Below are 13,341 nucleotides of genomic sequence, written 5' to 3'. Positions count from 1 at the left end.
CGATCTCACAAACCTCGTGAGCTGACATCAGGAGCTGATGCTTAACCGACTGGGCCACCCGGGTGCCCCCTACCACAGTCTTGCCTTGGGCCCTTCTGATGGTGCCGACACAGGCTGTGATCCCAGCCTCTCCCACCTGCTCTCTGGCCAGCAGGGGACTTTGGAAATGCAGCTACAACCCGTCCCATTCCCTCCACCCGCTCACTGAGCCTCTTTGCTGCACGAGACTGATGTCAGAACCCCAAACGCGCCCCACAGGATGCTGCACAAACAGTCCCCAGTGCCTCTTCCCCAACCCACGGGGCTCGGCAATGTGGGCCCCAGACACACCTTTATTTCGCTCTCAGCTGTATTTACATTTTCTCAATTTTAAGAGCATCCCTTGATGGGGTAACAGCATTAACTTTGTTTCACGTACACTGTAAATATTTCCCGGAGTTTGGCTTTTGGGACTGCCATAGCCACGTCTGCCGTGCCCTCCCGGAAGGTCACAAACGACGCCCACAAATGATTCCCGACGCCTCGTCAGCAAGGCGCGAGCACGCTGTCTGCTCTACCTGGTGAGCCCGCCTGGGTGGGTCGTGCCTCAGAGTGAAGGCTACAGGTTGCAGGACCAACCTCAAAGCCCGCAACCTACAAAGTGAAGTTTTAGAAATAACCCCCTTTGAGAGACAGGAAATAGCAGACATCCTTTTTGACGAAGGTACTGAAATTTCAGGAAAGCGGCACTACAGGGTTTCTTTCTGAACGTCTGTGAGTTTTATTCAAAGCAGACTACAGCAATATGGTTAGGACTGATTGATTGCCTCCAATCCTAATTTTAGCTCAGATGCATTCAATGCAGCTGAATAGGCACATTTCGCATTATTGTATTTCCCCCACGAGCATTTTTGTCCACACAGCCACGGCCATGTCATTTCTCTCTTTCCTACAGAGCGCGGGCCTGGAGGAACCAGCCATTGTTCTGCTGTGTCACATGCCCCCTGCCCCCTCCGTTACCTCCTTCCCAGGTGTCGCAAGTGGACAGGTAAGGGTCCAGGGGGAGAAGGAGTGAAGAAGAGAGAGAGAGATGAGCACACGGTCGCCCCCTCATCCCTGCAGGACCAGCTATGGGCTGATGGCAGGTGAGCTTAAGCGGCTTGCGATCTCAGCCTTTTCACTAGAGATGCCCCGGGAGCTGAGACCAGCCCCTGTCATCCATCCTCCTAGGCCCCCGCCACCAAGTGACAGGGGCTCAGTAGGCATCCCGAAACCTGAGACCAAAGGGGCGACTCCGGAGGATGCCAAAGCCTCCCACCAGGTGAATATCCACCTTCCGAGACAGCCATCTTCGTGCTTCGGACCGAATATTGTGGCTGTTTTGCAGCGCTGCGTCCCTTCTGCTCAGCCAGTGCCCTCGTCACCCACTGTTCAAGGCAATCTGGGGGCTGCGTTTTACTGCCCTGGGTCCCAAGCGCGTTGACTGCTGTGGGGCCCAGTGACGCATCTGTTCTCACAGCTCTCGCCAGGGAATAGGGAAGATGGGTAGAACTGGAGATCGGTCGGTTCTGCGCTTGAAGTGACATCACAGCTGAGGGAGGGCAGGGGAGCGGTCGGGATGCTCGTGCAGGATCGGGCCCGGCGCTTTTGGCCGTGCCCTGTACCGCACGTTCCCACGGGGGCATTTGCATCGCGTGGCCAAGAAGCAGCTTTCGAGTCAACCAGACCTGGGTCTAAAGGTGAGCTCTGCCCCTTCGTGGCGCTGTGACCTTCACAGGGCATGTGGCACTTCACGCGGAGCACGATGCACCTCCCCGTCCTCTCTGCGGAATGAGAAGAATCCCCACCTTGCGGAAGAGACTCTGTATGGAGCCCAAAAGAAGCAGAGGAGGAAAAGCAGCTTAAATACAGCCTGGGAAACGATAAGGGAAATCTGGTCATACGGTTAAGGAACTTCAAGGTAACATCCTGGATTTAGATACCTTGAGGATATTATTTGTTTTCCTGGAGTGACGTTTTCTTCCTTGACTCCCTCGACAAGCACTTACTGCCGGCCAGGTGCGGGCGAGCACCATTCCAGGTACGTGGGGTAGGTGAACAGGTGTGCTGGTGAACGTGGGGCAACAGGGACCCTCCGGCAGGGTGGGGGGAAGCCCCCGTGCATAGCGTTTGCCTCGTATCGCGACGTCCGGATCCGCACCGTGGCCAGTTTCAAACTACCAGTGACAGAGAACGGGGAGGAGACGCCCGTGGTCAGCACAGCACCTGCCGATCAACAAATCGACGGTCACCAGCCCATCCCTGCTCCCGTGGGCCTTCCTTTCCGACATTGTCCCTGGCGGACAAGACATGACCCACCGCCTTTCCCTGACCAAATCTCCCCGAAGGCAATTTTCAGAGACCCGGCAACTAAAAACAAGTGAGATGGACTTCAGTCTTCTGATTACCATTTACACTGCTTCGTTTCGTTTTCCTCCACGAAGTCTCGAGTAGAACTTTGGCTACCGCTCCGACTAGACGTACGTGTTTAACGGCCAACGCTCATTAAAAGCGAAGACAAACAGAAAAACCCCAGCTCCCCCCAAAGCCACACTTGTCCCAAATTATGGGCGACGTGCTGTCTTTACCGTGGGCGTTGCCTAAAGCAAAGAATGAGGGAGAACGTTCCCTGCTTTCTCTTTCGGGGGCGCAAGAGTGGCCTCAGCTGGCCCGGCTCAGGGCAGAAGGTGACCCGCAGAGAACTTTCCTTGGTTTTGCTGGTCCTTGAACCCTGGCAGTTAGCGTGCACATCCATGGCACGGCCGCACAGGTGCCACCCCGGGAACGATCTCCCCGGTTTCGGGGGTGATGATGCGAGAAAGCAGGAGGCCAAGGCTGGGGGAGTTTTATGGCTCCTGGGGCACAGCTCTATGACTGCACTAAATATTTCCTGGACTGTCTTTTTTAATACGGAGCAGTAAAACCAGGGGAGAAAATGAACAGGACAGAGGCCACACTCCACTTGCAAAACTGGGCCTGGTCCCCTGGGGATGAAGAGTCCAGGCGGCACCCGGGAGAGGGGGGGAGATGCCAAGCACCTGCCCTCGTGCGGCAGCAGAGCTCGCAGGCAGCCTCGTCCGGGGCCTTTCTCACCGAAGGGGCCCGGAGCACGTGTCAGGGTATGTCCCGAAGCGAACATAGCTGGCCCGCCCTTGACTCAAACTCCCTGGCTCCTTGAATTTGTGATAGACTGTTAGCTGGCTGCAATTCCTCGATGCCACTCACCCTGCCGTGAAGCTCTTTCGCCGCGGTTACCGCGAAGGGCATGCGAAGTCTATGGACGCGCAAATCACCCGGAGAAGAAATGGCTGTGCGGTTGCCCGTTTGATAAGCGAGTGAGCAAAGGGACGCTATGCACCGCGATGCACTCGTTTCTGCACCAAAGGTCCACAGAGAATCCGGGAGAGCCTCGGGTGCACTCATGTCCTCACCCCCACACGCTGGGCCGCGTAAATTCAAGAGGCTGGCTCATCCCCTGGACCACATCCAGCCTCGGGCAGGTCTGCACTCTCGGGAAGAGCCCGGGGCCGTGGCGGTGGCATTGGACAGCCGGGTCCAAGTCCTGGCCCCTTACTTACTTGCTCTGTAACTTTGGGCCCGTCTCTTGCTTTGTCTCCGCTTCTTCCACCGTAAAATGGGGTTGCTGAAAGGGCCTGCATCGCACAGCTGTCCCGAAGCCGTGACACGGTATTGCGCAAAGCCTCTAACCCACAACGGTGTCCTCACGTAGATGCCATGAACGTTGGCTGCTCTGGGGAGGGAATTTGAAGTGAGCCCGGGGGACCGTTGGTAGGCTTCAAGTGAGCGTCGCGACCACAAGGGTTGTTTGATGCCACGGGACACGCACGTGTGTCTTCCGGAGACAAGGCTATTTCGCAGCTCTGTGGAGATACAAGTTCATTTGTAGGAAAGTGACAGCTAGGCAACTACTTCTGCGTGGAAATGTGTACTGTGTCCCGTGGAAGGACAAATGATCGTCGCCCTCCGGGCCACTTTGGCCAGTTTCTGTCCATCAGGACGTTCGCTTCCGCATTCCCAGTCGGCTACAAACACCTGGCTTTTGAGGTCTCTTCCGAACCGGTCGTAACATCGTACTGCCTCCTTCATTAGTCAGTATATTAAGTACAACGTCGCCACGGGTTGATTTTATGTTTGTGTGAGAGTCACGATCTGACTCTTTTTTCTACAGTTCTTTCTTTAATGCCAGCTTCGTCTTCCTCCCCTCCCATCCACCCGCCCAGTTCATTCTGAAACTGTCGAGCGATCAGCGCGTACCAGGCACAGCACAAGGCTCCCGCCGCGTAGGAGCTGGAATCTGGTATTTTGAAACCACTAATTGTCTTCTAGTATTTGAGCCGTGACTGTTTTCCCAAGGGTTTGGTGCTGACCACATCGTTCAGATACCGGCATGGCCCCTTGGTGTTCTGACAATCAGAAGAGCCTCTTTGCTGTTTCATTTTCAAAAGCTACAAAGCGCTCAGAAGTGCAAAATGCGGTCCGTCATCATAACTTCGATTCTGTCCTCAACTCGCATTTCACAGCTGAACTGAAATTAGCCCAAACTTGCCCTTGCCACCCCAGATCACCAAAATGGGGAGACCGGGGAAGCCTGGGGAGGGGCACCGGCTTGAGGTGAGTCTTTCCACCTGTCACACGAAATAGCCCTGTTCTCAGGCCGCCTTTATGCTTGGCCGTCATCTAGGAGAAATCAGCTGGTGCGTCAGCTCCCAGACTGAAAGACCCCGGAGCACAGAGGAGGTCGGAGGGCCTCGGATGCAGGCAGCGCAGCCTGAGAGAGCCCGCTTTCAGACGTCACCCTGAACGCACCCTGACCTCTCGGGGGACTGTAATGCTCATGTTGGTGGGGTTACTTGAAATGCTCATGTTGGTGGGGTTAGTTGAAATCCAAGGCTGCCATCCCACAGCTGCACCAGTAAGGCACCGCCTAAGCAAATAAATACTGGTTCGAGGGCGGTTTAATGCAGTTAACTGCAGTGGGTGGGGGCTGGAGGGCAGTAGCTTTTAACAAGTTTTATTTGAAAGACTGACTCGGTGTGGTTGTCACGACAGTTGTGTTTGTGGCTGGGCATGTATTGCTAACAGATGGGCTCCTGGCACCCTTTTCTAATGCGTTCAGACGCCACCGGAGGGGTAACCAGGCTCAGGGATCCCCGCGTTAACCTTACACAAACCGTTGTCCCTCCGTGTCCATAAACAGAACATTTTAGGAAGCTACTGGTCAAGACAGAAGTATTCAGCCGCTCTTCCCTTTTCCACCTCTGTTCACCCTCTGAGAATTCATAAAAACAAACAAACAAACAAACAAAAAACCTTTTGCAGAGAATCACTGCCTTAAAAAAAAAAAAAAGACAAAAAAGAACAGGGAACATTTTTCAAAAAACCCCATCTGCAAATAGCCTCTCCAGCCGTCAAGTCACCTGCCGTATTAGGATCTCCATGAAAGGAAACTAAGGCGAGAGAACGCCTGCGGTCGCAGTGTGGCTTTTAGGGACACCGTGTCAGACGGGCGCTTAACAGCCTACCCTTGGTTGGGGGAGATCAGTTTTAGAAAACTGCTTTGTGCTTTCAAAGCCAAAGGAAACCGAAAGGCCCTACAGAAAGCAGCTCAGCATATCATCTCTAGGCACCAAGCTTGCCTTTAAGGAAGCAAAACCTCTTGAACTTTTGGGGTATTTTAAAAACAGAACATCATGACACATGCAGACATACACCCAAACAGCACCAGCCAGACAGCCTTGGAAATAGAGGAGGGAACACCCGGGAACGCAGTTCTGGGAACTCCGGGTACAAGCGCATGCAAATCATTTCACAGCAGCTCAGGCTGAGTTCCCAGAGCAAGTGATTTCCATTTCGGTGGCGCTACCTTCACAGGTAACTGACCACACGCCTCTCCGCCTGGACCATCGCCTCCGGGGCGGATCCTCCTTACTGCTCTGTGATCACAAAAGGAAAAACCTTTTCCTTTTCACGGAACACTGGGTGTACGTCTTCAACGAATCTCCCTGGGCTGATAATAATCACTCCTTTTTTTTTTTTTTGTCTTTTCCTTTTTAGAGAGTCTTGTGCAATTTGTAGAATGACAATACAAACCGTTGGAGCAAATGACTTTTCAAATGGTTCCCAAGGACTCCACGTACGTTTGCAGAGCCCAAATAGCTGCTCCCAAAGAATTCGATGAATTTAACCGTTTCTCAAGATGAAGCTTGTAACGTATTTCTCCTTCGGCACAGACAGATGACGTCCTGAGCCAGCTAACCTGCAAATAATGAGATTTCCTGAGAAATCTATCAGTGAGGGTTGTTTTTTACATCAATCACAAAAGAAAAATTATTCTAGCAAAAAGAGCAGGGGGAGAGGATCAATTACTCTAACGCCACATATGGTTTAAAGTATTTTTAAATATTCACCAACAACAATAAAGACTGGGTTACGGCAAATGAACATCTTACCAATGTCCTCTGTGCGTGGTAATTTACCTGCTCCCACATGCTACCTTTTCATGATGCTCCTGATTGTAGAACACGAGACACAGGACAAGGGCCAAGTGGAAGGTGACGGACCTGTCTCCCTCTAGGAAAGACAGGACAAATGTTGAGGCCTAAATCGATTTAGGTTTTTTAAGCCGGCTTAATATACAGCATCTCTGGGGAGCCCTGGCTGGGGATTAAGAGGAATGAGGTCAGGTACACATGCTCCTGGTTCCACTCCTATAAGGGTCACCCGTGGTGGCCCATTCCCAAGACTGAGTCACTCCTCTCCCTACACGCTGCTCCCCCACCTCCCTTTGTCTCTGCTGTTAATAATAGCCCTGCAGTTTCTGGAACCATGTACTTCTCAACCCGGCATGGTTCCCGACACCCTGCCTATGATTTGTAAAGATCATTTTATTAAACACCCTTGAAATCATCTTAACTTGAACGTTCCCCTACTTTCTGCAGGGACCCTGACTTAGGCACAACCGTATTTGACCCTGATTCTTGACCTGGGCCCCATAGACGCCCCTAGGGATCCATTGGTAGGAGTCTTTTTCAATATAATAGATGTCCTTGGTAATCCTCTGTAACTTATTTTATGTATTGAAAAGCGTTATTCTTTGAAAGGGTCCTTAGGCTTTACAGGATTGACAAAGAAGTCTATGGAATTAAAAAAAAGGGGGGAAGGGGCTACAAAGTGAAGGGACAACTATCTTGTTCTCTAAGCAGCTCTATACTGACAGCGGTTCGGAATGGAATTCACAGGAAACTACAGGGAGGGAACAGAAGATTCCTCTCCTTCACATTGCCGTCTTCTCAGTTTGTCTCTCAGTCACCCCCATCCCACCCCAAGATGAGGTTTCCAAGCAGGTTGAAGAGACGAAGACGCGAGGATTGTTCTCCCAGCTATCGTGAAAAGCAGAGAAGTCAGTTCTACTTCCCTTGAAAGAGGGCCTAGCCCTCTGTACTTAAATCTGTCTCTGTCTCCCTCCCCCCTCCCCCTCCTCCTTGTTTCCTACTCCTCCCTCCCCCCTCCTCCTTCCTTCCCCCCTCCTTCCTTCCTCCTCCTTCCTCCTTCCCCCTCTTCCCTCCCCCTCCTTCTTAACCCCCAATCTTTCTCCTCCTCCTCCTTCCTTCCCCCTCCCACCTCCCCCCTCCCACTCCTCCCTCCTCTCTCCCCTTCCTTCTTCCCCTCCATCCTTCTTCTTCTTCTTCTCCTTCTTCTTCTTCTTCCTTCTCTCTCTCTCTCTCTCTCTCTCTCTCTGTCTGTCTCTCTCTGTCTCAGGAATGGGCACACATGTGTATTTAGACAAAGATGAACAAAGCCTGGGCTGAACCTTTCCCACAAGGAAACAAGAAGCCTGGCTAGTCTTCAGTTAAAATCTGCACTTACTCATGACCTACTGGATTCTGTTCATCCAAGGAGCCTAGATACTTCAGGCGGTGTGGATCTCCTCCTTGGAGAGGCCCAGCCTCTCTCCCTGCTTTTTCAAAGTTCTCTTCCCTAATGTGGCTGAGGAGGGCGAGGAAGATAGGCCTGGGAAGCAATACCCTGGTTTCCCAAATCCCTCCTCAGCTAGGAAGGAAATTAATAAGTCTTCTAAGCCATTTGCATTTTTCCATGAAGGCCAAACTGTCATGCTCACTGCTCTCCTCTGGCTTTTCTCACGGGGAAGTCTACACTGGCCTTTCTATGCACTGACTTAGAAGAAGGGGAGATGAGGCTGGGTCCTGGGGTGGCTGCGGACAGATGAGCACTTGTTCACTGTTCTCGTTCATTCAGAATGACTGCTAAAGACAGCACTCCATGGAATTGTACCGGGTCGGCGAGGATTTACAGTGTTGCTGGGCAGCAGAAGCCGTTGCTAATATGAAAGATGGAATGTCTGTGCTTTCTTCTCTGTACAGGGACCTGGTCAGATGGGTGTCTGACTAAACGAAGTGTTCAGTGTCTCAGGCGCCTGGGTGGCTCCGTCACTTGAGCGTCCGACTTCGGCTCAGGTCATGATCTCACAGTTCATGAGTTCGAGCCCCGCGTCGGACTCTGTGCTGACAGCCCGGGAACCTGGGGCTGGCCTCAGATTCTGTGTCTCCTTCTCTCTCTGCCCCACGCCACTTGTGCTCTCTGTCTCTCAAAAATGAATAAATGATAAAAAAAAATTTTTAAAGGAAGTGTTCAGTATCTCAGCGCTTTCTTGTCAAATATCACTAACATTTTATACTCCTGATTTTCACCTTTATAAGCATCTAGTTCAGGATAGTTTCCTTCTATATGGTTAATAATTGATCATTAAATTGGTCAAGTAATTAACACCAGATAGGAAGATGAGCTAAAATTGATAGCACATAAATATAATTGGAAATCAGAGCAAGAGTTTTCACAGACAAGCCACCTTTGATGTGGAAACAAAGTAATACCTCAAATGTCAGAACAAGATCGATCCTGCAGAGCTGTGAGGAAAGTAAGGTCTTGTCTTTTTCCTGGAAACCAAAGAACAAGAGGAGAAATATACAAGGTGATGACCTGTCAACTACAGAGCAGTGAACGCCTAAAATCGGAATTTATGGCTACCGTGGGTTTTAAGGAAAAAAATATCCGAAAACTACAAAAGATCCAGGTGAATTGCATGCAATCTACAATTAACCCAAAGGCCATAGAAAGACTAAGCATACAACATACAGGACAGGATGAGGGAAAATTTGACAGTTGAAGACCAACCAGGAGGAGGAAGAGAAGATATCGAACTGTGTCAAAATATGAAACACCCCAGAGAGCACGGAAAGAATCCCACAACCCAATATTTTCAGACTTAGTCTGCACAAAGCAAGCAAGCAACTTTAATTTGCACACACACACACACACACACACACACACACAAACCCTATTCCTCCTCCTTATCTTTTGTTTACATAGTGCTAACGTGGTTGTTAAACGTTGAGGATTTTCTAACAACTCACTTACTGCCAATTATAAGAAGTTTTGTGGAAAATGTCCCCTCCTAGTTGGGAAGAAAAGACTCTAATTGAGCCCATATTTTACTACGGTTGTTATTAAAAGAAACAGGTTTCCAGCCTGATAAACGAGTGCTCCCATCATTGTGCCTTGGAGACTTCTTTTTGAAATAGGAGTTTGTGACTTTGAAATAGGAGTTGGTGAGGAAAGGACCCTATGGGAGTCTCTGTGTCTCCTTTCTGTGACCGGAAGACAGCACAAACCTGCACGGTTGGCATTTTCTTTGTGTTTCTATCACCCATCCACCCTATAAACGACAACGAGGCCACATAGTAACTATTTTAGCCTGGGTAACTAACTAACCTCTCAGTACAGCTCAAATCTATAAAAGCAAAGCAAAACCAATCCAAAACCCAAAACCAAAAAAACCTGCCTATTACAAAGTGTGTAATCCTAGATAAATTCTGACTTGACTGCTTTAGTTTGCTGGACACCTATGCCCTGGTGTCATTTAAGCTTGTTTGGGTTAGAAGCTAACAAAACCTCTTCAAGGGACACCTGGGTGGCTCCGTCAGTTGAGCATCTGACTTCAGCTCAGGTCATGATCTCACGGCTCGTGGGTTTGAGCCCCGTGTCAGGCTCTGTGCTGACGGCTCGGAGCCCAGAACCTGCTTCAGATTCTGTGTCTCCCTCTCTCTCTGCCCCTCCCCACTCGTGCTCTGTCTCTCTCTGTCTCTCTCAAAAATAAATAAACGTTCTCAAAAATTTTTTTAATAACAAAACAAAACAAAAACTCTTCAGGCTTCTTGCCTGAGGCATTCTTAGGCAATCATTAGAGCTGGGGCAACAACCAATTCCTTTAATCCTGGGTATGGGTTCTTACACCATTCTCTCCTCATTTGAGATACCCACCAATGAGATACCCATCCCTGGTCCTCTCTAATAATGTGGACTATATATATACATATATATATATATATATATATATATATATATATATATATATACATACATACACATAGTCCTTGGCAATGCCCCTCTCTCTGAAAAGCTGACTGCTGAATTGAAGAAACAAATTAAAACAAACAAACAAACAATAGGAATGCAAACTGGTGCAGCCACTCTGGAAAACAGTTGGAGGTTCCTTAAATAACTGAAAATAGAATTACCCTATGACCCAGCAATTGCACTACTAGGCATTTATCCACGGGATACAGATGTGCTGTTTGGAAGGGACACATGCACCCCATGTTTATAGCAGCACTATCCACAATAGCCAAAGCGTGGAAAGAGCCCAAATGTCCATCGATGGATGAATGGATAAAGAAGATGTGGTATATATATACAATGGAGTATTACTCAGCGATCAAAAAGAATGACATCTTGCCATTTGCAACTATGTGGATGGAACTGGAGGGTATTACGCTAAGTGAAATTAGTCAGAGAAAGACGAAAATCATAGGACTTCACTCATATGAGAACTTTAAGAGACAAAACAGATGAACATAAGGGAAGGGAACCAAAAATAGTATAAAAACAGGGAAGGGGACAAAACAGAAGAGACTCATAAATACAGAGAACAAACTGAGGGCTACGGGAGGGGTTGTGGGAGGGCGGATGGGCTAAACGGGTAAGGAGCATTAAGGAATCTACTCCTGAAATCATTGTTGCACTATATGCTAACTAATTTGGATGTAAATTTAAAAAAAATAAAAAATAAAACAAGTTAAAAAACAAAACAAAAGAACAAAAAAAAACCAAATGCAGTACAGTAATGGCTTTTAATCCCCTGACTGCATATTTGAATCTCCCAGGGGCACTTTGAAAAGCATGCAGTGAGCAAGTTCAACTTCAAATTTACAAATTTAGAATCTGTGGTCATAAGAGCTCTCCCAGTGCCGTCAATGTGCAGGCACATGGGGACTGACCACGAAGGTGTGTAATCCGCGCGGAAGACGGGTAATTAGGCCAATAAAAACTTTGCCTACTGGATGCCACTCAAAATACAGTTGCAAATTTGGGGAAGGTGTCTGAACTATTAAGAACCTGTTGTAAACTCCATTGTTTAATAACTCAAGTAGTTTCTTTTGTTAATGTTTACTTGAACAATCGTCGACGTGACCAGTGCCATTCAGTAGTTCAATTTATGTGGTTGATTCTGGTCCTTCTCAATCTGGCGTTTACTGAATATCTAATTCATGAAGAGGCCTTCTGTACAGAACCATGATTTGATGTCTACGATGCCAGCTTCCCACTGGACTGCAGAATCTGTACATCCAACGTCACTCACTGACAAGAAGCTAAGGTAAATGTTACACAATTACACTTACACAGAATTCTTCATAGACCTGTTTGGTATGTGTTGCAGATGTTGAAAGAATTTCTCTATTTGTATGTGTATATAAGATACTTTCCCCAAGCAAGGATTCGTTTTGTGTCAATTTTCTAAAGCCCTTTAAAACATCGTTTCCATCATATTTAATGAAAATAATTACATTTGCACAGAAGAGATTTCAAAAAACAACAGAGTGAAATATCCTACTAATAAAAAGCCTGAATCCGTATCTAAAATCAATCTGGAAAAAAAAAAAATACCAGCATCCTAGATTGTAAGACTTGTTATGCCAGCAGAAAATTTCAAATCTAATCTAACACAGAGGCACAACCACGTTGCAAATATCCCAGAGAAAGGTGAATGTGACCGCACTGATGGACTCCAGAACTCTCAGCGAAACTCATATTCCTAGAAGGAGTCGTGTTTCTCCAGCATATGGAACCCTGTCTATACACGTGGAGTGAGTAACCGTGTGATCCACAAAGCCATCCTGATCTCACGGTTTGGGTAAGAAACGTATTTTTTATGCACCTTGGGTTATATCTCCGTGACACGGAACTGGACCCTTTTTATTTGATTTCTATTGTGTTGAAAGCCAAAGTTACTGAAGATTTGAACCCACAACAAGCTTTACACCAGGGCAACGCAAACCACTTATGTATTTTCGTATCAGACATACTTATTCTTAGAAACGCACTTAGTTCTTTTACTTCTTGTTTCAACTTTCTAGAAGGCTTTCATGTCCCCTCTTTCTGTAGACTGTTCGGGAGCCTGATTAGTCTCTCCAAACGACTACATTAAGGTATTTTTCTTAAAAGACCACCTCTTTCAGGCACATGCATATATGAATATGAATATATAAATGCTTTTAGCATTATACATATGACTTTAGCTATGTATATGTAAAGTTCTTAGATTTATGGAATTTTTAAATATCTATATAGCACACAATTTTTAAATAAGCCATTGTCAGCCTAATTCTCCCCACTAATTATGGGCAGAGAAATGCTTGTACTCTCAGGAACATATCCAGAACATAATCCAGACCTGGGAATTATTGGGTTTTTTTTTCCATCTTCAAAGATATGAATTTTTATGAGCGTTCTCAGCAAAGAAAAATTAGAAATACAGTCTCAGCCAACCCTTCCATATTGTGGCTCCTGTAACATACAAGATCTAACTTAAACCAACAAAGATTTTACTCTGATAATGGAAATGCCTGCAGACCTTAATTCGTGGGTTCATTAATGCTCCCTGGTGGACATCAGCTTCAATTAGGTATTTGGCTGAAATGGGATAGGGAGGTGTCCGTACGAAACGCACAGGCACGGAGACTTTAGCAAGTCAGAAAAAGCTTTTAGAAAGAAAACGTACATTAAAACACCTTCATGGAAACTTCTTTTAATTTCAAACAACGAACAAAATAGGCATCTTGTATAAAAACATGTGAATAACCAATCAACTTGATAGAGACTAGATGAGTTCCCCTTAAAATCTATTCCTTTTGGTACCACTTACAGATCAAAGGTGATCCAAAAATG

The sequence above is a fragment of the Acinonyx jubatus genome, chromosome A1 (genome assembly GCF_027475565.1).
Source record: "Acinonyx jubatus isolate Ajub_Pintada_27869175 chromosome A1, VMU_Ajub_asm_v1.0, whole genome shotgun sequence".
Taxonomy (NCBI): domain Eukaryota; kingdom Metazoa; phylum Chordata; class Mammalia; order Carnivora; family Felidae; genus Acinonyx; species Acinonyx jubatus.
Note: the sequence above shows the minus strand (reverse complement) of the source record.